The 26,381-nt window shown below is 37.0% G+C and overlaps 1 protein-coding gene across 50 annotated transcripts in view; it reads right to left on the bottom strand.

Annotated features, from left to right (window-relative positions):
* Positions 1-26,381, bottom strand: part of DISP1 (dispatched RND transporter family member 1) — a 205,948-nt gene that overhangs the window by 28,928 nt on the left and 150,639 nt on the right. The window lies entirely within an intron of this gene.

The following is a 26,381-nucleotide window of genomic DNA, read 5'->3' as shown; positions in this document are numbered from 1 at the left end:
AAAGATGACATTTGCGTGTCCCACCACACACTCCCACAGGCTGTGGTGTAGGTAAGCTTCGGTCCCCAGAGAGTCCATCAGCTGCGGTGTCATTCTTTCTCTCCCACTCAAGAAAGCATTTCTGTATGCAAGTGAGTGACAGTGACATTATTTTAGGGCTAAGCTCACATCTGTTTTTTAAAAAGCAAAGCATGTACAAACTGGGGTACTCATAATTAGTAATAAATTGCCCTTGGCACTTCACACTTGAGAACTGTAACAGCAGTTGAGAACCTTGGCTATAGTACTCTGATGACCAGTGAACTGCGGTATGTGTACATATATCGGTCAAGAGGACAACTAATGAGACTATAAAGTTCTCAGAAGGAGGGAGAGTGGGAGGTACCAAGCGGAGTAATCAAGATAATAGGGGTAGATATAGAGGCAACGGAAATTTTTTAAAAAGGTAATAGAAAAAAAGGAGTGTGAAAGGGGTAAAGTTAAGAAACAGAAAAAAAGTGGAAAAGCTCCTAATCGTCTATTTCTTTGTTTTGCTCAACTTTTCCTTCTTTTAATAATTTTTGGAAAGAGAAGGGGAGCTTGTAGAGTAAAGGAAATGAGAATACTGAAATGCAAAAACTTTCCCATCAGTCTAGAGAATTCTTTCTAGACATAACTGCAGAATTAATACCACAACTTACAAAGGGACAGTCTCAGGCGGGTGCGGTAGCTCACGCCTGCAAATGTCAGTACTTTGGGAGGCCAGGAGGAGGACTGCTTGAGGAGTTCAAGACCAGCCTAGGCCTGATAGTGAGACCCTATCTCTATAAAAAATAATAAAAAAAAAAAATTAGCTGGTGTGGTGGCATGCACCTGTAGTCCCAGCTACTCAGGAGGCTGAGGAAGGAGGATTGCTTGAGCCCAGGAGGTCAGTGCTGCTGCGAGGCAAGATTGCACCATGAAGAAAACATACTTTCAGCTTTATGGTAGTAACAAAATTTTAAAGCAAAAAGTGCTGTAAGTAGCACAGTTTAACCTCAAAAGTCACATTGGATTGTGCTATATTCTCTTTCTGTGAGAGGCTATTCTGCAAGTAGTAACTTCAGTTCAGCACTGGTAGGTTAGGAAGAAAGTATTTGAAAATAAAAAAAATCCACACTTCAATGCGTATTCTTTAAAAGATTCCCAACAAAAACAAAGCCATTCTTCATATTAAGTATTTCCATGAAACATCACTGGCACACTTGTGTTCTATCATGAAGATGAAACAGATACCCTGCAGACAAGCTAAGCTTGGCCTCTAACCCATTTTTCATGCACCAGAGCTAAATGTTTATGGTCTGTGTCAAGTGATTTTAAGGATAACAAAAACCACAACTACTTGTGTGATGCATTTCCTAAATGCTTACGAGATGCTGACTCAAAAGTGTTGGTCATCTTGATGTCTAGAATTGTTAAAACTGAACAAAGTGCCAGCTTCTATATAAAAACTAGGAGGCATGTGACAAAGGTTGGGAATGGCGAGACTAACATTTAAAGAGCGCCTTATAAATACTATGCACTTTATAAATATTAAAAAAAGAAATGTAGTATATATTGAATAACCATTTTGAGTATCAGAAAAATACTTTTTTCTCTTTAAGAGAACAGTGAACTTAGAAATCAAAAGATGTGAAGTTAAAGTCTGGACCCTGAAACTTATAAGTTGAATGATCTTGATGATCTTGAACAATTCCTTTAATTACTCAGGATTTGTGAGAATGAGATAATACTTTAAAATAAGCTGGTGTGTGTAACAGTTTTCTACAAACTGTTGAGAATTATCCAAGAGAAAACAGGTACTACTACCACACTATTATTTTTTCATCCAAAAATGGCATTCAAACATCAGTTAGGAGTAATGCAAAGGACTCATTTAGAGTAAAGCATAAGGTCCCTTTATTCATCAGCACTGTACACTTTTATGATTTACTTAACAAGATCAACTGATTCTTGCTACTAGCTGAATGTAACATAAAAATCGATGTCACACCCATAAGCCTAATTAGAATAAGAGACTGTCAGAACTGTAAGAAACCTAAAAGTCATCCCACTTAATACCTTTATGAAACAAAGGAGAAAAGGGTCTAAGATCATAGAGCAAAGTCAATGGCAGAGCCAGGTCTAGAATCCAAACATCTTGACTTGAACCTGTGCTTTATTGGCCACACACTGAAAAGGAAAACCTGCACACTGATGCAGGCTATGAGGTATTGCTTGTGAACTAAAAATGAAAAGGAACACAGAAATGGGAAGAGCTTCCTAACCAAAAGCAAATGGCACTTGTGCACAAGAGGGCATATGCAACGATGTCCACTGAAGTGTGGCTTACAATAAGGAAAATAAGTGAGAGCAACCTTAATGTTCACTTATTAAGAAGAAGATTCTTAAATAACCTTAATGTTCACTTATTAATAAGAAGATTCTTAAATAAATGGTGGCACATCCATGTAATGGTGCACTACACAATGTGAATACACATTCATATACGAACATATACATACACATATACTGATATGGAAAGAATTTTAAAACAAAATAATAAGTTTCAAAACAACTCATACTGTATTCATATGAAAAAAGAAAACTAAATACAAAATTCGTAAATGTATTTTAGAAGCTCAGAAGGGAACTTGGCAAATCAATAGGCCTGTTTACCAGAGAGGAAAGAAAAGGATTAGGAAAAGAATCAAGAATGACTTTCATTTTGTATTTTTGAATTCCTCATGAGCATATGTTCATAAATTAGTCGTATAATTAAAAAGTGAACTGAATTTTTGTAAAGGGTAACTGCTTATGTATTCATTTATGTACATGTGATAGAAACATTTTATTTGAAAATTTCTCACTTCTACATAATTTGAGGAGAATGGGGTATCCTGGCTAACTCTAATTTAGATGAAAAGAAGTAACATAGATTATACATTTCCAAAAACTTAAACTACATTTAATACAATCTATAGTTAATTCACTGCCAGTTTAAGTGACACCAAGTAATTTGATGACCACTGGAATCACCTGGGTAGCTAACTAAAACTAGAGATTGCCAACCCCCTCCCCAGGGATCTGGTTCAGTAGGTCTTGAAATAGAGACTACACAGTCAGAGCTTGAACCACTGTCTTGGACAATCTGCCAGGAAAATACGACCTCCAGACAAGAAACAATTAGAGAATAATACAAGAAAGTAATTATAACATATAGGTATAGTACAGACATTAAGTGAATGGGAAATAGGAAGATAATATTGGACCAGAGTAGTCCAAAGAATAGCCCCTGAAACTTGACCTAAGAAACAGAATTTGAATTAAGGTTTGACAGAAGTAGGTTTCAGATAGAGAAACAGAAAGCAGAGGGAAAGGAAACAAACCTTGTGTCAACAACACCTATAAGCAAAGTCAGTGAGGATTTACTGTGAAGGAACAGTGAGGATGACAACTTACTGGATTGGGGGTTGTTTGAGGGGAAGCAAGAGACTGAAGTAGATAACAGAAATAGGAAGCGGCTAAAGTTTCTTGAGTAACAACTGATAGGATAAAACCACTATTTTCGGAGGACTGATTTGGTAGTGATGTGCAGGATGAATTAGCCAGAGGAAACGCTAATGGGAAGGAGAAGCAGGTTAGGAGCTACTGCAGCGATCTAGGATAAATAGAGAGAAAAAAAGGAAAATAATCTTTTAATAATTCAGAAAGCCTCTGACAATCTTATCAATATGTGAATCAAAATTATAAGCATCTATTGTCATAAATATATATGGTATTACAAGAAAATAATTCTGGTGACATTTTGGATAAACCAAAGTTTATGTATCCTATGCATGTTATAACAACATATTTCTATATTCACTATTATTTAATATTTTATATAATTATGTAAGTACAATTAGAAGTGCCTCAAACTATAATTGAAAATAATATCAGTGCCTACTGAAGTGAAGTTAATGATAATTTGAGTTACAACACAAATAAGTTGTTCAAAAGATTAGTCTACAGATTGAGGGTATGGTTGTATAAGCATATTTTGGGACTTACATTAAGCCTAATTCAAATATATTTTATTACCTTCATTAAGATAAGGTACACACACATTTCTCACTTTCAAAATTTTATGGATCTTACATAAAATACTAAAACCTTTCTGCATTTTCACTATAAACTATACAAATTGCATAAAGAGCTTGTGTGTTAATTATAACTCAGTGAAGGTATGTTTCCATTTCTTAAAGTAAGTTCAAATTATGTATTTTATATCTAAGATTCCATCTCAAATTTGCTCATTTATTAACAGGACAAGGCCTTTATCAATGAGACCATACATCAAAAGTATAAATACAATCATAATTCATAAATGTGTGAATTCTCTTTTCCCCCAACATTTGCTTAGTTTCAATTTTTAGTTTGTCTACACTGTGTTCAATGTAAGAACTGTTACTTGAGCTCAAAATTACAGAAACATTATTAATCTTTCTTAAGTTCATTTCCCACATATCTTGGATCATTTTGTCCCTACAAAATTACTCAGTATTGTACAAGGTTGAGTTTGGAAGTGTAAAAGTCACACCTGCTATCAAAAAAACCCAAAAAACAAAAAACAAAAACATGGGGGGTGGGGGTTAAAAAATAATAAAAAATCCACTGTATCAAAATGAATTCCAACGGTGTAACCAATACCTTGCAGCTGTTGTGATATCTTCATTTTACAGGCTGGGAGTAGAGACATTTCCCTCAAACTTGTATAGAAATTCTTTAGTTATGCTTCTAAGGACAAAAATATATGGTGAAATTGATTTTTCTTCCTGATCTAAACGTTCTCATGCTTAATCTCTAACTTAAAATTTTTGTAACTCAAATCATTGTCAAAAGCTTTAATAAGGGTCAAAGCAAAACTCTAACAATCATCGTTAATAGAAATAATATTGATTTAGAAAAAGGTTTTCTTCTCAAAATCTGAGATTAGAAAAGAAAAAAAAATCAACTAAACTTAAAATAATTAAACTGAGGAAACAATGAGACTTTTCTGAAGAAAAATAGGGAAAGCCCCAACATGCTGGGGCTGCATGATCTCAAACTGTAGTAATGTCCTTGTTACACTTTGGCACTAGGGCAACCAGGGAAAACTTTAAATTCATTGTATTCAATTTGTCACGGCATAGATTCTGTTTGCAACTCCAGAATCTATTATATATGCCAGTGACACCCAAATACTATGTGACAACTTTTAGAAACGAATTCTAAAGTATAATGTATTTTTTAATAGACGGCAATGAGAAATCAGAGGACCAGTTTCAAACTGGGTGTTAATCTTGGGTTTTAACTTCTTTGGCTTCAATTTCATCTGTAGAATAAGGAGAGTTGGATTAAATTATTTCTAAGGTCCTTTCCTGCTGTGAGATTCTATTGTATTTTCCTGTGGAATTTTAGATAATTCAAATCACCACATATTTTAGTCTCTTAAAGTATTTCAACACTCTGGCATGGCTAAAGCTGGTGAGCCAGGTTCCTGTAATCAAAATTTGACGGTAAAATATTTCACGTGAATAGGCAATAAAAATGATCCCTCCATAAGGTAGGCAAGAACTAGTATTTTAAAATGCTTTGAAAAATAATGCTGGCTCTTTATGTGAACGGCTAGAGACAGACTTTTAAAATGACTAGATAAATGGCTTAATAAAAAAAAAAAAAGTGTTCAAAAATGCTTGTTAGGAAGACAGGGCAGAATTCCCCATCTGTCTGCTTTAGATGAAGGTAGAGATTGATGAGCGGGTGATACCAGTAACACATCCGTGTTGGTGCACGTCACACTGTAGGAATTAATGCCAGGTTACTAAAGACGGTCATTTGAGATTGCTCAGGAATCATCCAGTTTACCAACTGAGTGAGTTTTATCAGAAGAGCAAATATGAAAGAGTGCTCAAATTAAAAGGGGTATTTAAAAATTTCCCAAAGTACTTTTCCTGAGTTTCTCATTTACTATCTCAGAAAGGCAATATACACCCCTCTTTTTTCATTCTAAAAATTTTCCTTTAGTAGACTTTTTCACTTAATGTTTTGTCTATTCTAGAATGTAAACTTTAATTTTTAAAGGAAAAGGAAAGCTTTAATGAGGAATATATTTTCTGTTTTAATGTTGGTTTTGTTTTCTGATTATAAAACTAACACATTCATTTTCTTGAAACCTAAGAAAATGCAGAAAATCTCACAATCACCCATATTCTCACTACACAGATAAAACATTGTAACTCTTTTTGATGTATTTTCTCTGAATATTTTTTCCTTTTTGCCTAAATATAGAAATTAAATATAAACAAAATTAGGATCATACTAGATGCATAAAGTATTATCACTTTGGATTAGCATTTTCCATGTAATTAAAATCTTCTGAAAACATGAATTTTAGTAGCCATATATTCCATTATATTTGCCATTACTTATATATCACACGATTGTAACCATACTACTATGTTATGTTAGATCTCAACTTGTTTCTCATTTATTTATAAGAATCTTGAATTAAAGCTAGGAAACATAACATCCCCAATTGTGTCAAACAGTTTTCCTTGTTTGTGGTATTTTTTAAGATGGTTTTCGGATAGGCATTAAATTTTTTTTTCAAAACTTGTAATTTTTCTTTGTAGTTTTTTTTTTTTTTTGGAAACCGAGTTTCACTCTTTTTGCCCAGGCTGGAGTGCAATGGCATGATCTCGGATCACTGCAACCTCCACCTCCCAGATTCAAGTGATTCTTCTGTCTCAGCCTCCTGAGTAGCTGGGATTACAGGCACGCACCACCACGCCTGGCTAATTTTGTATTTTTACTAGAGATGGGGTTTCACTGTGTTGGCCAGGCTGGTCTCGAACGCCCGACCTCAGTTGATCCGCCTACCTCAGCCTCCCAAAGTGCTGGGATTATAGGCCTGAGCCACCGTGCCCAGCAATTTCTTAGTAATTTCTATGACTGTTTTCACAATTAAAGAGTCATCCTTGATCCAGATGTTAGTTTTTCTCAATTCCACTTACTTAATAATCTAGGTCAGCTCTATTACTTTCTGATGCTTCAATTATCATCTTTGGTAAAACTCTTTTTTTTTTTTTTTTTTTTGAGATGGAGTTTCGCTCTTGTTGCCCAGGCTGGAGTGCAATGGTACATTCTCGGCTCACTGCACTCTGCCTCCCGGGTTCAAGCGATTCTCCTGTCTCAGCCTCCCAAGTAGCTGGGATTACAGGCATGCACCACCATGCCTGGCTAATTCTGTATTTTTAGTAGAGACAGGGTATCATTATGTTGGCCAGGCTGGTCTCGAACTCCTGACCTTAGGTGATCCACCTGCCTCTGGCTCCCAAAGTGCTAGGATTACATGCATGAGCCACCACACCCAGCCAAAACTCTGTTTTAAGGGGAAAAAATAATCTAAAAATTAATTTTCACAAAATGTACAGCACCCAATGTTGTGAGAATAGTAGCTAATCATGGCACACTTGTGCAGTTATGGGATTGAATTTCCAGAGTCTGGCTGAACTGTCCAAATTGGCTGAACTGTCCAATGGGCTATAGTTTCATGCAATCTAGTAACAGTTGTTCACTGAGGTTTAATTAACAGTGGAGATGAACGTAGATTCTGAGTCGAATGGGTCCTTCTAGAACTACAATAGTGGTAACAGAAATCTCTCAGTTAATTGGTGCCCATTTTGTTAGCCAGGTTTTGGGAAACTGGGCTATGAGAATAGTGGGAAAATGGGGATCTATTTTCTGTTTCCTCATTTCCTGAAGGGGAGTTGCATATGGTTTCTTGGCTTGTAAGAAGAAAGGAATTTTAGTCTGACCTCATTTGAGAATGGGAACTAAGTGGAAGTCAGGAGCCCACTGAGTTATCAAGGGGTTTGACTTTATGGAAGTTTTATATGTCCTGTGCAGTCTATTTCATTTTTCCTGGAGTATCCATTGATGTGTCTACCAGTTCCTTTCGCAGAATCACATTGTTTTATTTTGGCTTCAACATGGGCAAGTCCCAGGGCAGAATACATTTAAAAAATCCTAATTCCCTTTTTGAGAATGGGTTTACAGTGTTATTCTTGCATCTGTAGCTTGAAAACAATTCTAGTCAGTGAAAGACTGGAGGATTAAATGGGCCCCAAACCAAATATAAGAACTATAATTCTCTATGGTATGCACATACTAAATTATAGTCTAGAACAAAGATCCTGAAGGGGCTTTCAGTTCATTCAGAGCAACTTCATAACACGACAAATGCATGAACACCAAGACTCCCATATGCTTTCCTTGTGCATACAGATCTTTCTTACAAAGCAAACTCACATTCAATGCCAAGTCAACTGAGCTTACTCAGTTTTCCCAGAACCTGACTTACATCATAGGTTGAAGTATTTTGGAGGAAAAAGGCTTAATATATGTAGAATCCAAGGGCTCTCTGTTGTCATAAATGTTCAAATCACCCTTTCTATTCCTTCTTCTGGACTTAAATCTGGCTCTTTCGTATGGAAAACTTAAATCTTTCTATAATCTTGGCTTGCTTCTAGATACCATCTTTGACAGAGAGATAGAAAAGATGTGTTACTACCTTTCCTAAGAAGGGTTGCCTAAGGACAGCCCTTTATTTTCTCAGCATTATTAAATCATTCCTTTTGTCATCTCTTCTCCACCCTAAAATGGAACACTAAGAAATAAAAGATACAATTTCTACTCTTAAGTACCAAACTAGGAAGATGAGAGGCTAACAGAGATGCAAATAAGAAAGCAAATAAGGGAAGACAGGTGCAAGAATGTGATCACATCACAAAGTCCTCCACTTCTCGGATTCTGAAATCAAAATGCTGCTTAATGTTGCCATCTTCAAATCAAGGGGGAATATTTCTACATATATATCTATTCCCCCTTGATTTGAAGATGGTGACATTTTGAAGATGGCGAGGTGGCAACTCAGAGTGGAATTGGGTTTATTAAGAAACTCTAGTAGAGCAGACCTGAAGGGAAATCATCTCCCTCTTCCTCCAACTGCATAGACCCTCCCTCCCACTCTATACCAGGAATACGAAAATTAATAGAGTATTGTCCCTGCTGTCCAGGTATACACAGACTAGTCAAGAGGGAGAAGGAAATTTTAAGACTGGTGGTGGGGAGAGTTCTTAAATCCCTCATGTCATTCTTTTAAACCATTCTGATTTCACTCAAGTCTTCAGTGAAAGGCACTAAGTTAAAGTGTAGAGTTTGATGCATTTTTACCTGTGTACACATCTATGTAACCACTACCCAGATCACGAGATACAACTTTCCCCAGCACCCCAAAGGCTCACTTGTGCCTCTTCCCAATCGATAATCATACCCTGTCCCCAGAGGCAATCAACATTCGGGCTTCTATCACCACAGATTAGTTTTGCCTAAAGGATCACCATTTAAAGACAGCCAAAAATAAAAGTTTAAGCAAAACCTCACATAATTAAAATTCAGGTTAATTCAAGTTTATGAAAATACATAAAAATGAAGTCCTAGTAATGTTTTAGTCTTAGTAATGACTCCAAATGAGATTTAATTGATTTTTTTCTCTTGACGTTTTAGAAATACCTTTTCCAATGACTTATAAGGTACAGATCTTATATAACCTATAGAAGGCTTCTGACGAGCAACAAAACTTCAATGATCTACAACAAAACTACTACTGGTACTGTTATTTGTCATTACATTATTTTTACTAGATTATTACTTTTTAAATCCATACTATTCTGCCTCCCTACATTTTAGTTTCTTTCCAAGTTTGAGTTCTCGCCTGAATCTACAATATCTAGTTACAATAAGTGCATATACTTATTGTAATAAACAAAGAAATGCTTCAGTGTAAAAATTACAAAGTATAATCTTTAACTCTGATACTTTGGTTTGACAGAATATATCTATCTATCCATCCATCCATCCATCCATCCATCCATCCATCCATCCATCCATTTATTTAGAGACAGGATCTTGCTCTGTTCCCCAGGAGTGCAGTGGCCCAATCATGGCTCACTGCATCCTTGACCTCTTGGGCTCAAGTGATCCTCCCTCCTCAGTCTCCCAAGTAGCTGGCACCACAGGCATGTACTACCATGCCCATCTAATTTTTTTTTTTTTTAAGAGATGGGTCTCACTATGTTGTCCTGGCTGGACAGAATATTTAAATAAAGCTGTCCTGCAGGCTAATGTGAATATAAAACTAACCATAACAGTGATAAATATAGATAGGAAATAAAGATATGAAATTTTAAAAACTTGATGGGGGTAAGAAAAATGCTGAGTGAGACATTATGGAAATGACAGTCACGTGAAAGGGTGGAAGAGGAGGCTCTGTGAATTGTGAAAGAGGGCAGAAATGGTCACAGTGCACAAAATAAAAAGAAAGAAAAGCATAAGATCATGGAATGCAAAAAAAGAAAACTTTAAGAAGAGGTGGTAAACAGAGATTGCATGCTATAGAACTAAACAGGAGAAGAAATCAAATGAGTTTGTCAAAGGAGTCACTGACCTGGCATTGCCAGGAAAGTAATGGTGACAGAAGTTAGACTCCAAGGCACTAGGAAGAAAAAAGACCATATGAAGTCAAGGTATTAAGTATAATAATACATTTAAAATAACAACAGTCGACATTTATAGATTTTACTATGTGCCAAACACTGCCCTACGCACTTGACATATATTACAATATTCTAAAATTCTTAAAATAATCCTATAAGGCAGGCATAGATTTTATAGATGGAGAACTAAGGCATAGAGAGGTTAAAGAAGTCACCCAAAGCCACATAGATAAAGAGGCAGGATTCAAACCCAAGCAGCCTACTCTGGAGCCTACATTCTTAACCACTAGGCTATACTGCAGCAAAAAATTTCTATTGTTTTCATAAAGTAGAAGGTGCTGCTGCCCATGTATGGGTGCTGAGAGAGTAAACTATGATTTGAGTTAACAAGGGATAGAAGAATACTTGAAACAAACAAAAACTGAAGGAAGTGTGCTTGGGAGTTAGCCATTAGAACTAACTTGTGACAGAAGCATGAAACCAGAATGGGTAAAGTCTGCACTGTTTCCATTTTCTTCCAGCAAGCAGTGTTTGTTAGCCTGGGAGCTGGAGCAAAGGCATCAAAATTCCTGAAGATGACAACACAGAGCTTTAACATTTAAACTAGAAAATTCAGTTCAGATAATTTCTCCAATTACTACTAGCATTTCCAAAAACCCACTGAAAAACCCACTGCGTATCCTGCACCAGGTAAGGTGTTAAAGTACAACATGATATAAACAGGCTAAAGAAATTAGGTGGAATTCTTCTTCAGGGTCTGTGCAAGGTAGCATTGTGAATATGCTGTTTCTATGACCTAAAAATGACCAGGGCAGCCTATGACACATCACCTATACCCTCATGATTATTTGTGTGATTTCAGTTCTACGATCTCAAGACTGAACCTGTACAGCACCTACTACATAGTAAGCACTTAACTGTTTCTTAAGCTATTACTGAAACGAAAAAAAAAAAAGTTATAGCAAGAAAACAAAACATATTTCATTCTCTTGTGTTTGCACAGCATAGAGTGGTGATTAAAAGGAAGGCCTCGAATCAGACACACTTAAACTTCATTCCAGATTCTACCACTTATTACTAACTTTCTAATTAATCTTCCAAACACTTTTGTGTTTTTTTTTTTTTTTTTTTTGGAGATGGAGTCTCTCTCTGCTGCCAGGCTGGAGTGCAGTGGTTGCAATCTTGGTTTGCTGCAACCTCCGCCTCCCAGGTTCAAGCAATTCTCCTGCCTCAGGCTCCCGAGTAGCGGGAACTACAGGCGCCCGCCACCATGCCTGGCTAACTTTTATATTTTTAGTAGAGACAGGGTTTCACCATATTGGCCAGGATGGTCTCGAACTCCTGACCTTGTGATTCACCCGCCTCAGCCTCCCAAAGTGCTGGGATTATAGGCATGAGTCACTGCGCCCAGCTCTTTTTTTTTTTTTTTTAAATTAAGGATCAAGATAATTTATTTAGGTAGAGGACCTGAAAGAGATAATCCCCAAATTAACTTGTAAATGAGATTCTAAGAATTCTTCTGAGTTTTATAAAACTTAAAATTATTTTTTTCTCTTCTTTAAAATTTAAGTTCCAGGATACATGTGCAGAATGTGCAGATTTGTTACATAGGTATACATGTGTCATGGTGGTTTGCTGCACCTATTGACCCATCTTCTAAGTTCCCTTCTCTCACCCCCCACCCCCCAACAGGCCCTGGTGTGTGTTGTTTGCCTCCTGGTGTCCATGTGTTCTCATTGTTCAACTCCCATTTATGAGTGAGAACATGTGATGTTTGGTTTTATGTTCCTGTGTTAGTTTGCTGAGGATAATGGCTTCCACCTCCATCCATGTCTCTGCAAAGGACATGATCTTTTTCCTTATTATGGCTGCATAGTATTCCATGGTGTATATGGACCACATTTTCTTTATCCAGTCTATCATTGATGGGCATTTGGGTTGGTTCCATGACTGTGCTATTGTAAACCGTACTGCAATAAACATACGTGAGCATGTGTCTTGAATGATTTATAATCCTTTAGGTATATACCCAGTAATGGGATTGCTGGGTCAAATGGTATTTCTGGTTTTAGATCCTTGAGGAATCGCCATACTGTCTTCCACAATGGTTGAACTAATTTACATTCCCACCAACAGTGTAAAAGTGTCCCTATTTCTCCACAGCCTCTCCAGCATCTATTGTTTCATGACTTTTTAATAATCTCCATTCTGACTGGTGTGAGACAGTATCTCATTTTGGTTTTGATTTGCATTTCTCTGATAATCAGTGAAGTTGAGCTTTTTTTCATGTTTCTTGGCCACATAAATGTCTTCTTTTGAGAAGTGGCTGTTCATATCCTTTGCCCAATTGTGATAGGTTTTTTTCCTTATAAATTTGTTTAAGTTATTTGTAGATTCTGGATAAATTAGACTTTTGTCAGATGGGTAGATTGCAAAAATTTTCTCCCATTCTGTAGGGTGCCTGTTCACTCTGATGATAGTTTCTTTGGCTGTGCAGAAGTTCTTTAGTTTAATTAGATCCCATTTGTCAATTCTGGCTTTTGTTGCAATCGCTTTTGGCATTTTCTTCATGAAGTCTTTGTCCATGCCTATGTCCTGAATGGTATTGCCTAGGTTTTCTTCTAGGGTTTTTATGGTTTTGGCTTTTACATTTAAGTCTTTAATCCACTTTGAGTTACCTTTTGTATAAGGAGTAAGGAAGGGGTCTACTTTCAGTTTTCTGCATATGGCCAGCCAGTTTTCCCAGCACCATATATTGAATAGGAGATCCTTTCCCCATTGCTTGTTTTTGTCAGATTAGTTGAAGATCAGATGGTTGTACAAATGTGGTGTTATTTATGGGGTTTCTGTTCTGTTGCAGTGGTCTATATGTCTGTTTTGGTACCAGTACCATGCTGTTTTGGTTACTGTAGCCTTGTGGTAAAGTTTGAAGTCAGGTCACGTGATGCCTCCAGTTTTGTTCTTTTTGCATAGGATTGTCTTGGCTATACAGGGTGTTTTTTTATTCCATATGAAAATTGAAGTAGTTTTTTCTAATTCTGTGAAGAATGTCAATGGTAGTTTGATGGGAATAGGATTGAATCTATAAATTACTTTGGTAGTATGGCCATTTTCACAATATCGATTCTTCCTATCCATGAGCATGGAATGCTTTTCCATTTGTTTGTGTCCTCTCTTATTTCCTTGAGCAGTGGTTTGTAGTTCTCCTTCAAGAGTTCCTTCACATCCCTGTTAGCTGTATTCCAAGGTATTTTATTCTCTTTGTAGCAACTGTGAATGGGAGTTCACTCATGATTTGGTTCTCTGCTTGTCTATTGTTGGTGTAAAGGAATGCTTGTGATTTCTGCAAGTTGATTTTGTATCCTGAGGCTTTGCTGAAGTTGCTTATCAGTTTACGGAGTTTTTGGACTGAGATGATGGGGTTTTCTTCTTCTTTTTTTTTTTCTTTTTTTTGAGACAGAGTCTTGCTCAGTCACCAGACTGGAGTGCAGTGGCGTGATCTCAGCTCAATGCAACCTCTGCCTCCTGGGTTCAAGCGATTCTCCTGCCTTAGCCTCCTGAGTAGCTGGGACTATAAGCGCACACCACCACACCCAGCTAATTTTTGTATTTTTAGTAGAGATGGGGTTTCACCATGTTGGCCAGGATGGTCTCTGTCTCTTGACCTTGTGATCCACCCGCCTCGGCCTCCCAAAATGCTGGAATTACACGCATGAGCCACCGCACCTGGTGATGATGGGGTTTTATCAATATAAAATCATATCGTCCGCAAACAGATACAATTTGACTTCCTCTCTTCCTATTTGAATACGCTTTCTTTCTTTCTCTTGCCTGCTTGCCCTGGCCAGAACTTCCAATACTATATTGAATAGGAGTGTTGAGAGAGGGCATCCTTGTCTTGTGCCGGTTCTCAAAGGGAATGCTTCCAGCTTTTGCCCATTCAATATGATATTGGCTGTGAGTTTGTCATGAATAGCTATTATTTTGAGATACGTTCCATCAATACCTAGTTTATTGAGAGTTTTTAACATGAAGAGATGTTGAATTTTATCAAAGGCCTTTTCTGCATCTATTGAGATAATCATGTGGTTTTTGTCTTTGGTTCTGTTTATGTGATGGATTATGTTTTTTGATTTGCGAATGTTGAACCAGCCTTGCATCCTGGGAATGAAGCTGACTTGATTGTGGTGGATAAGCTTTTTGATGTGCTGCTGGATTTGATTTGCCAGTACTTTATTAAGGATTTTTGCAACGATGTTCATCAGGGATATTGGCTTGAAGTTCTCTTTTTTTTGTTATGTCTCTTCCTGGTTTTGGTGTCAGGATGATGCTGGCTTCATAAAATGAGTTAGGGAGGAATCCCTCTTTTTCTGTTGTTTGGAATAGTTTCAGAAGGAATGGTACCAGCTCCTCTTTGTACCTCTGGTAAAATTTGGCTGTGAATCAGTGTGGTCCTGGGCTTTTGTTTTGGTTGGCAGACTACTAATTACAGCCTCAGTTTCAAAACTTATTGGTCTATTCAAGGATTCAACTTCTTCCTGGTTTAGTCTTGGGAGGATGTACGTGTCCAGGAGTTCATCAATTTCTTCTAGATTTTCTAGTTTATTTGTGTAGAGGTGTTTATAGTATTCTCTCAGGGTTGTTTGTATTTCTGTGGAGTCAGTGTTGATATCCCCTTTATCATTTCTTATTGTGTCGATTTGATTCTTGATTCTTCTCTCTTTTCTTATTAGTATAGCTGGTGGTCTATTTTGTTAATTTTTTCAAAAAACCAGCTCCTGGATTCATTGAATTTTTGCAGGGTTTTTTGTGTCTCTATCTTTTTCAGTTCTGCTCTGATCTTAGTCATTTCTTGTCTTCTGTTAGTTTTTGGATTACTTTGCACTTGCTTCTCCAGCTCTTTTAATTGTGATGTTAGGGTATCAATTTGAGATCTTTCTAGCTTCTTGATGTGGGCATTTAGTGCTATAAATTTCCCTCTTAACACTGCTTTATCTGTGTCCCAGATATTCTGGCATGTTGTCTCTTTGTTCTCATTGGTTTCAAAGAACTTTTTGATTTCTGCCTTAACTTCATTATTTACCCAGGAGTCAATCAGGAGCAGGTTATTCAATTTCCATGTAATTGTGTGGTTTTTAAGTGAGTTTCTTAATCCTGAGTTCTAATTTGATTGCATTGTGGTCTGAGAGACTGTTACGATTTCAGTTCTTTTGCATTTGCTGAGGAGCGTTTTACTTCCAACTATGTGGTCGATTTTAGAATAAATGCCATGTGGCACAGAAAAGAATGTGTATTCTGTTGATTTGGGGTAGAGAGTTCTGTAGATGTCTATAGGTTCACTTGATCCAGAGCTGAGTTCAAGTCCTGAATATCCTTGTTAATTTTCTATCTCATTGATCTAATATTGACAGTGGGGTGTTAAAGTCCCCCACTATTATTGTCTGGGAGCCTAAGTCTCTTTGTAAGTCTCTAAGAACTTGTTTTATGAATCTGGGTACTCCTGTATTGGGTGCATATATATTTAGAATAGTTAGCTCTTCTTGTTAAATTGTTCCCTTTACCATTATGTAATGTCCTTGTCTTTTTTGATCTATGTTGGTTTAAAGTCTGTTTTGTCAGTGACTAGGATTGCAGCTCTGCTGTTTTCTTTTTTCCCCCATTTGCTTGGTAAATTTTCCTCCATCCCTTTATTTTGAGTCTATAACAGTACTTTTTCTTTTTTCTTTTCTTTTTTTTTTTTTTGAGACAGAGTTTCGCTCTTGTTGCCTAGGCTGGAGTGCAATGGCACAATCTCGGTTCACTGCAACCTCTCCCTCCCGGGTTCAAGTGATTCTCCTGCCTCTGCCTCCCGAGTAGCTGAGATTACAGGCATGTGCCACCATGCCCAGCTAATTTTGTATTTTCAGTAGAGATGGGGTTTCTTCATGTTGGTCAGGCTGGTCTCAAACTCCTGACATCAGGTGATCCACCTGCCTTGGCCTCCCAAAGTGCTGGGATTATAGGTGTGAGCCACTGTGCCCGGCCAACAGTAATTTTTCAAAGCTTAGTTTCTTCATCTATAAAATGAAAATGACAGTAATAGCACTGAATTCCTTGGGTTGTTTTCAGTATTAAGTCAGAGAATGCATGTAAAATATAGCACAATGCCTGGCATATAGTAAGGGTTCAATAAAATAATTAATACTATTGTTATAAATTTTAATTGCAATTTTATGCCATTAAAGTCCACTTACTTCACTAATGACACAAGTTCAGTTCACAATCAAGTTCTGTGTCATAATTTTAAAAAATTCTTTATACTCAGGGAAAAGTGTTCATAATTACAAAATATTTTGGAATATTTATAGTAATGATAAAATTTATTAAAATTCTTAGAAAGGTCATTTTGTTATAAAAATCACAAATTACTAAAAGGAGATAATAATGTGATGAGAATTAGAAATAATTTAAATATTATGCAATCTAAATTGTAAGGTTGATAAAAAACTAAACATTCTTAATTGTTTATATGACCTGATATAGTCAAGGACATCATTAATGTGGAAGCCATCTATAGCTGGTTACATGCTCACGCAAAGCCTATATATCTGCAGGTGAGATAAAAGGAAATATATGACTTCAAAATGTTCATCTTTTCCCATTTTGAAACCTTTATGGGACACTTATTATGTTCTGGTTAAGCATATTCTATAATATAATCTAAATTTTAAAGACTTAATTCACAATGATGAAGAATTGCTTTTCTTTTAAATCATGATTTTTAAACAGAATCTCTTAGTTTAACTAAAGAAGACCACAAATATATAATTTCTAAACTATGCAATACAAAATTGTATTTAAAACCATGTTGAATTTACCTCTCTTCAGATATATCTAGACACTGATGATTATAACCATTTCTACCTTCAATAATGAATGTCCACACCTTAAATTTACAAACGTATATTCTTTTTATAAATGACAGGAATATGCCAGTCCAAGGGAAAACATAAAGCATGTGTTTCAAAATGACTAAAGGAGCTGCTCAAATGTCTATGGATTATGGGCAATCCTACTGATTTTCTTTGCTGTCTTTTACTTTTGTCTACTTTAAAGTCAATTTAAGCATTCAATAGCTATTGATTAGCTAAAAAACAACACACCTCTAATTCAGTGGTTAGGTAATTTACAATTTCCCCCCGGAAACATTAAGAATATTGCTGAGAAGATGTGTTAAAAGACTGCAGTGAACAATGACAGAAATGTGCTGTGTGCATGTATTTATAAACCCCAGTGCCAACTCAACTGAAACTTTTTGGTAAAAGAAAGATATCTGATAATTAAGTATGTCAATCTGATGGAAATGCCACAGAGCAAAAATGCACACTCATTGGATCTGCTTAACAGCCATCTCAATTAGAAACTGAAGAAGGCATTTCTACCTGATGTTACCTTCAAAAATAGGTTTTCTGCATAATGTACATGGTCTCTGCAGATTCCCTATGAACTCAAAATCCTATAAACTGGAACAAATCTAAGCTGGAACAAATCAGACTTTTATGTAACAGCTTCAGTTCCAACTTAGGTTAGAAAGAAACTTTTCTCTTACTATAGCCTGGTCCTAAGTAGAAAGCAAGAAATGATACTATTTGTTATTTCAGTAAACAAGAAAGGAATTGTGTTTTCTAAGACTGGGCAGGAATGGGGGAGAGATCTTAAGGTGTCATATCCTCTTATTAATCAATTATTTATTCTTACGATGAGTTCCAAGGCCTAGCTGATCACTAGTTAAAGGGCAGCTAGGTGCCCTTTAGAAAGGTGAAGGAAGCAGGGTATGGGAAATCCCTTTATTTTCTTTTTTATTTTTTTATTGAGACAGAGTCTCATTCTGTCACCCACACTGGAGTGCAGTGGCATAATCTCGGCTCACTGCAACCTCCACCTCCTGGGTTCAAGCAATTCTCCTGCCTCAGCCTCCCGAGTAGCTGGAATATACAGGTGTCCACTACCATGCCTGGCTAATATTTGTATTTTTAGTAGAGATGGTATTTCACCATGTTGGTCAGGCTGATCTCGAACTCCTGACCTCAAGTGATCCACCCACCTCGGCCTCCCAAAGAGCTGGGATTACAGGCGTGAGCCACTGCGCCAGGCCTGGGAAATTCATTTTTAAACACATTTTTCTCTGCCACTTATCAGGGGGAGAAGAAAAGGGCAGTACTAAAGGTCAAAATATAACGTGGCTCTGGTCCTCCCATACAATGCACACCCTAAAAGAGGAATCTAGGAATGCCTTTTTTTTTTTTTTTTTTTTTTTAAACAGTAGTAAAGAAAATAGAGCAATTAGAAATCTGAAAAGGACGATAGGTTAATTCAAAGTATTTTTAAATGACTGAAAAGTAGCTTTGCTTAAAAGGAAACATTCTTCCTTAGCCTATGAAGTTACAATTGCATGGTTTAGTTGGAGGTTATAAAGCACAGTCCCATGTGTTACATCTTAAAGTTACACTAAATTATAAAGTACTTACCCTTAAACTCAAGCCTTTTCATGCCAGACTGTTGCTGTGAGCCCTGTACAAAACATGCTTAATAAGAGTATAATATATAGTTTTCTTAATAAGATGTGAATAATAATCATTAATATGAGATCCAAGAAAAGCCCATAAGAAAGCCAGAAAAATCTTATTAAACTTAACTAACTTAAGAGCATGGAATACTGGAATGAAGTCTACAATCCTCAAGCCAAAACACTCACCAAACACTGATGTTGCTCAGTGAGAATTTTAAGCTGTGGGAGAAGGAGGTCAGGGGTAAAAAGGTTAAAAAAAAAAAAAAACAATTTGGAGCTCTGTGTAGAGTTTTACCCTATGCATTAGGGAGAAGCATTTTAACAATCAAACAATACTTCATAAATAAATCTTTACTAGGGATTACTTTATAATGAAAAAAACCAACCAACCAAAACAAAACAAAGTTCTAGAATACCACCTAAAAAACAAAGACCCAGAATATATAACCTTGTTAGATCCTCATTATGTATAAGTGGAAACAAAGACAGAGTCATTAATCTGACTTCTTTCTAAACTTCTAAAGTGCTGGGGAGAAAATCCGCCACAGTAACATGCACTGAGATCTGTCACCTTGTTCCTTCCTGTCCAGGGCTAGGGGACTCTTCCTCCATGAAGTACCCTTTCCTCACCCACAACACACTCCATCCCTCAAAGGGAAACTTGCAATGCCAGGTCAAGGAATTTGGGGAAACTGGAAGATTTCTGAGCAGAGGAGTGACATAATGAAAGCAGTGTTTTAGGAAAGAGGAGGTGGGCAGGCCCGAGTGACCACAGACACACAAATAGGGTCCGAAGGAATGAATGTACTAACTGTCCATCCTTGCTTCTTACTAGCACAACAAAATAGTGCTTGGAAACAGTAAATTGCTTACATTCCTGTAGAAAGCATTAGGCTTGAATCTCAAAGTATTTGGTAACTATTAGAACTCTGTACCATTCAAATGGGGAAAAGAAACTGATTTCACTAAATTAACTCAGCAAATTCACATAGAATAAAGGTATCAAATTTGGCCTTGAAGTCTTTCATTTTATTCTGCTTTCTAGATTCAGAAAAATACATATGAACAAAGAAAAGACAAAAGTCTTATTTAGGAACTGAGGGTTCATCCACCAGTTTTATAAGCTACTGACTCCTTTACGGTTACTTCCACTAGATTGGTAAATGTCCTGAAGGTGGTCAGAGTTGAGCAAACAGAAAGGTTATTCCCTGACTGACTCTCCCTGGGGCACAGTCTCCTGGTCCCTCTCCATCTTCCCCTAAAGTATGGAATATCTCCTGTGATTTATTAAATACTGTACTGAAAGTGAAAAACAGAATGGTTGTATAGGTACACACCATCAACACACACAGCTGAAAGCACACTGGGCCTGGGCCCAGGAAAAGATCAAAATTCAAAATCGGAAGTACAGTTTCTACCAAATGCATATTGCCTCTGTAGCACTGTAATGGCAAAAAATCATAACTCAAACCCTAAGTTGCAGACTATCTGTATTGAATAAATGCTTCAGGCTGCGTGCTATGGCTCACACCTGTAATCCCAACAATTTGGGAGGTCGAGGCGGGTAGATCACTTGTGGTCAGGAGTTCGAGACCAGCCTGGCCAACACGGTGAAATCCTGTCCTACTAAAATACAAAAATTAGCTGAGCATGGTGGCATGCATCTGTAGTTCCAGCTACTCGAGAGGCTGAGGCAGGAGAATTTCATGAACCTGGGAGGCAGAGGTTGCAGTGAGCCGAGATTGCGCCACTGCACTCCAGCCTGGGCAACAGAGCGAGACTGTTTCCAAAAAAAAAAAAAAAAAAAAAAAAAAAAAAAAAAAAAGCTTTACAATGATTACACAGCATTCAGAATTCATTTTATGGGCGCAATCTTCTTGGACTAACTAGAGTGTATCGTGATGCCTTCTCTGGCCCTTCTCCAGACAAAGGGGACTGCTTGCATTCCCCAGCCCCATACCCCACCCCACCACTTATTGCCATGTTCTTGGTGCTTCCAGGCCTCCTGTTTCCGTATTTCAGGCAGTTGCACTCTTGTTCATTTATTTTATTTTATTTTTTTATTTTTAGTATAAACAGGGTCTCACTACGTTGTCCAGGCCTAGTCTTGAACTCCTAGGCTCAAGTGATCCTCCTCCCTTGGCCTCTTCAAGTGCTGGGATGACAGGTGTGAGCCAGCCTGGCCTGGCCTCTTGTTCATTTTTGAAAAGCCCCTCACCTCTCCTATGACACTTTCTCTTAGCTCTCCTATGATTCCATCTCCTTCTTTAGGACTCACATAACCCTCTAAACCCTGATTTTGGCATTCAGAGAGTTGGGTTATTTTTGCTGAAATCATCCTTCTCCTTCTAGACTATAAGCTGTTTGATGGCAGTGACCAATCTAACTTCATGAGGCTTTTGCTGTTGTTAAGTTTTGTTAACTTTTTACAGAAAAAGATGTATTTTGAGAACTTTTTTTGGTAATCATTCATTGATTCAACAAGTATTTACTGAACCATGAATGGGTCCCAGGCCTTAGGCTCTATTTCAAACTGCAAAATACCAAGTAATCAGTTGAATATCTGGTTTGTGTTTAAAAAAAGGAGACAATTTTGTAGAGTCAATTTATTGAAAAGAACACAAAATATTACAGCAATCAAAATTGTCCTTTAAATGTTAAGTTCTATAAATTCTTTTAAATTACACCTAACAATCCATTTAAGTTTGAAAAGAAGATGCAATAGATCACAAGTGCCTTTTCCCTGGAATTAGATGTGTAACCGATCCATAACAATGTTTTTTTTTTTTAAGTCTCACTGTTTGCCAAATATTTTACAACCTTTTGAATTTTTTTTTTACCAAAAAGAAAAAACCTAAAGCATTTCTTTTTTTCCCCTTTACTCTCCAGTATCTGCTAAACAACTAGCACTAATATGGAAAGGGGATAAAGCATATATTTGCTTCATTCCAAAATGTTATATTAATTAATTTTACGAAATAAAGAAAGCATTGTTTTCTGACATTCATTATTAAAGTAAAAGATGACCAAGGCTCATATTCTAAAATGTATTACAGAATGTACAATGTATTCCTTGAGGCATAGCACACTCTAAAATCTGTTCATTTATAATAAAAGAAGAACTCTCTCAAAGAAGTCTTTCTAAAAAATAGGCCTTCACTCCGTCTGACTGCCAAGCTGACTTACTTTGGCAAGCAAGCCTGGAACATTTTCAATTTTATAAATATTATCCCTTTTAAAAAGTTAATTTGACTGCTTTAAGGAATGTCAAAATAAATCCTGGTTTCAGTGAAATCAAAATTAAATCTTACCAGACTTCTTCTAAAATCAAATATAATCAGATTATGTAATCAGTATAAAGTGTGAAGGCTCTGAGTTTGGGGGGCTAAAGAGACCCATTTATTCTTCATGACCCCTTTTCCTCCTCCAGAAGGCAAATGAGTGACCATCTTTTCCTATAGGTTGATGGTGTGAGGTGTGTCATTTATAAAGAAGAATGAAAAGGAACACATCATGTCTTTATTTAAACCAGGATTCAGTAATAGCTTCATTTCTAAAACAATACCAACAGGATTAAGCACAGGCATGAAACAATACAACAAAACTTAAGAGAAAGTGAAAGGAACAAAAATGGAGAACAGAAGGGAGATTATAATTTGGTACCAGACACTGTGTTAAGTGCAAGATAGCTACTGTTACTCCCATTTTACAGAGATGCTCTTACTACTTAATGTTGTACAATGCGGAAAGAATTCAGAAAAGAAAAATAAATTATAATGTAGCAACAATGATTGCTTCTAGAGACTAGCTATACTTCTCTATCCTGGAGAAAAACTACATTTTTACATTTATATTTTAGATCTACTTACAAAAAGCCCGGCAACTATAAACTAAATAAGATGATAGTTTTTGACTCAAAGATATGCGGTGACTTTTGTGGAATGTAATTGTGGCCTCTGAATTCTGAAGATTCTGAAGGATATTGCCTACTTGTTACACAATTTTTGCTAATATAGGACTTTTAATCCTTCAGATTTTTTTTTTTTTTTTTTTTTTTGACGGAGTCTCGCTGTGTCACCAGGCTGGAGTGCAGTGGCGCGATACCAGCTCACTGCAACCACTGCCCAGGTTCAAGTGATTCTCCTGCCCTCCCGAGTAGCTAGGATTACAGACACGGGCCACTACGCCCAGCTAATTTTTATATTTTTAGTAGAGATGGGGTTTCACCATGTTGGCCAGGATGGTCTCAATCTCCTGACCTTGTAATCCGCCCGCCTCGGCCTCCCAAGGTACTGGGATTACAGACTTGAGCCACTGCGCCTAGCTGTCCTTCAGGTTTTTGAAGGGATTTTTTTTTTTTTTGTCATTTCTTTGTTATTTAGTAAACAAAACACAAGCAAATACTAAGTAGAATTATGTCAACAACAACAAAGTATTCACTGTCAAATATTGCTGTTATTCTATATCATATAAGTTTCATTTGCTGCCGTGGACTTTGAAAAGGGATCTCAGCTGTTTTAACAGAGCCAAGGAAGGTAGTCCTGTTCAATAAAACTCTCTGCAATTATGGTAATATTCTCCATCTGTGCTGTCCAAAATGTTAGCTACTAGCCACATGTGGCTACTGAGTACTGAAAATGTGACCAGTGCCAAATTTTCAATTTTATTGGCTTTATTGAAAACCCAATGGTTTATTGAAAAGCAAATGTCTAAAGAATGCAGTTTAGCTATTCCTTCTTGCAAAAGACACTTGTCCAGCAGTTCCAGAGAGGTAATAATTTATATAAAAAATAAAGACAAATGATTGTTTCACTATTAGTAATCTTTCAATGGTAAGAGAGGAAAAGAGGGGAATATGAATTTGTAAAACTGTATAGTCTAGTTCTCTTTTTGTATTAATATATAATAAAACTTGCCTGTGCCTCTGTAAAAGCACTGGTATTTAACTTCTGTGGTCCAGAGAATACAACAGCTATTCTGTAAACACCAACCAAAGATGACAATCTACCTATGGATCTAAGTGTCTTATCTTGTCCAATTCTACATCTTTGAAGTCAGGAACCAGACTTTGCCTTTTCCACCTGTCTCCAGCACCTAAGGCTTATTAAATACTCATTAAGCACTTGTTGAATAAGTGAATAACTAACTCTGAATTTCTTCACTCATTGCTGCAACATCTTAGAGAAGCATTTGAATGCACTCTGGGTGATGTGGGTAAAGCAGAGACTGTGGGATCTGTGTCAATGGGCAGGTTCATGCTACAATGTTGATGAAGTGTTCAAAGTGATTTCTGCCTCAATTTTTCTGACTAACAAAATAATACAATCACCAGGGCTAAGGAAAGGGGAAAGGGTGGGTCACCATAGGCCATGTGCGGTGAAGTAAGACACTTTGGGAAATGATGCTCAGAGCTGTAGTTTTACCCCTGGATGTCATGATACAGCACATGCCAAGAAACAAGAATTCTGGTGGTAGAATACTTGTCTTTTTAATATAACAAGAGAATTCTCATTTCTTACTTTTTTTTCATTTTAAAAGAGGTCCCTTCACAGAAAATAACAAATGTCCTAAAGGGAAACAAAAAGAAAACCTCTGAGAAAAGTGAGTCAGAAATTAGAAAATTATTAAACAAATGAAGAAGAAAGGAAATGTAAGTTACAAAAATTATACAGTCATAACATATGGGGGTGGCAGGGACAATATTTAGTTAACCTTAAGGGGCTAAGCTAGTCCCAGGGTTCCTCAGTCCCCTCTATGCCAAGCATTCTTAACTATATATAGCTCTAATTCCTCTAGTGAGTCACTTGAAACATTCAAAATGGCCATCTGTCTATGAAATCACCTTAGGTAAATAAAAATGCATTTGGCAGGTATCCAAAAATGTCACAGGTTCCCTATCATGATAATGAGTCTGTGGCATTGCCAAGTATCATTCATGGAGTCCTCTGTTACAATCAAGAATATTTCTTTGCAACACCAAATTAAAAGGTAAGTATAGTTTAGATTAGAACTCTAGTGTGCTATTTTTGGATGCAGAACCCCTTATTAATTGTGCAATAATACCATTATTCTTTCACTTTAATACAGCAATAAGAAGATCCCAAATGAATAACTCAAAACTTGCTTCAACCAGCACACTGGAATATGTGGAATGTAACTGGCTTTTGAGAGGCATTTTCCAGCTCTCTGGAGGATAAAGAGCAGATCATCAAATGGACTGTTCAGGAGGTAGACTGGGGACACCCACAATGACCCTCCGCTCCCACAATCTTGTTCTCTTTACCTTTCTTACATGTTTTAGTCCCAGCTACTCAGGAGGCTGAGGCAGGAGAATGGCATGAACCGGGAGGCAGAGCTTGCAGTGAGCCAAGATCAGGCCACTGGACTCCAGCCTGGGTGACAGAGCGAGACTCTGTCTCAATAAATAAATAAATAAATAAATAAATAGATAAATAAATAAATAAATAAAAGCTTTTGCTTTTGAAAGCTTTCCCTTCACAACTTTCCTCCACTCTCCATGTTTTGCCTCCTCAAGTCTCTTCATTAATTTCTAGTCATCTTTCAAGGGCCATTCATGTTCTGCTCTTCTTAGTCAGACTGTCCCTAACCTCAATAACCTACAGGGATCCTTCCAGGGGATCCTTCCCACCTCTCAACTCTTAGAGTTATTTATTGTTTCTACTGCAAAAGAAATGTCTTCTTCTTCTTCTTCTACTTATTTTATTTTTTAACTCCCCAGGTGACTCCTAAGACAATCAGCTAGGTATAGGACTTGTTGGTATAAGTCTTTCCTCATGGTAGGGAGACACTATTTTCTGCCTTTTAAAATTCCTTACTGTGGCTGGGCGATGTGACTCACACCTGTAGTCTCAGTATTTTGGGAGGCTAAGGCGGGCGGATCACTTGAGGCCGGGAGTTCAAGACCAGCCTGGCCAACATGGTGAAACTCCGTCTCTACTAAAAATACAAAAATTAGCTGGGCATGTTGGTGTGCGCCTGTAATCCCAGCTGCTCAGGAGGCTGAGGCAGGATAATCGGTTGAACCCAGGAGGTGGAGGTTGCAGTGAGCCGAGATCATGCCACTGTACTCCAGCCTGGGCAATGGAGCAAGACTCTGTCTCAAAAATAAACAAATAAATAAAATAAGATAAAATAAAATTCCCTATTGTTCTCAATTAGACATGTTAATTAATGGCTGAGTAATGTATATGAGGACAGGAATCTACAAATGTAAAAGCCTGAAGCTTTAAAATGAA

The sequence above is a fragment of the Macaca mulatta genome, chromosome 1 (genome assembly GCF_049350105.2).
Source record: "Macaca mulatta isolate MMU2019108-1 chromosome 1, T2T-MMU8v2.0, whole genome shotgun sequence".
Taxonomy (NCBI): domain Eukaryota; kingdom Metazoa; phylum Chordata; class Mammalia; order Primates; family Cercopithecidae; genus Macaca; species Macaca mulatta.
This window is presented reverse-complemented; position numbering and strand designations above follow the sequence as displayed.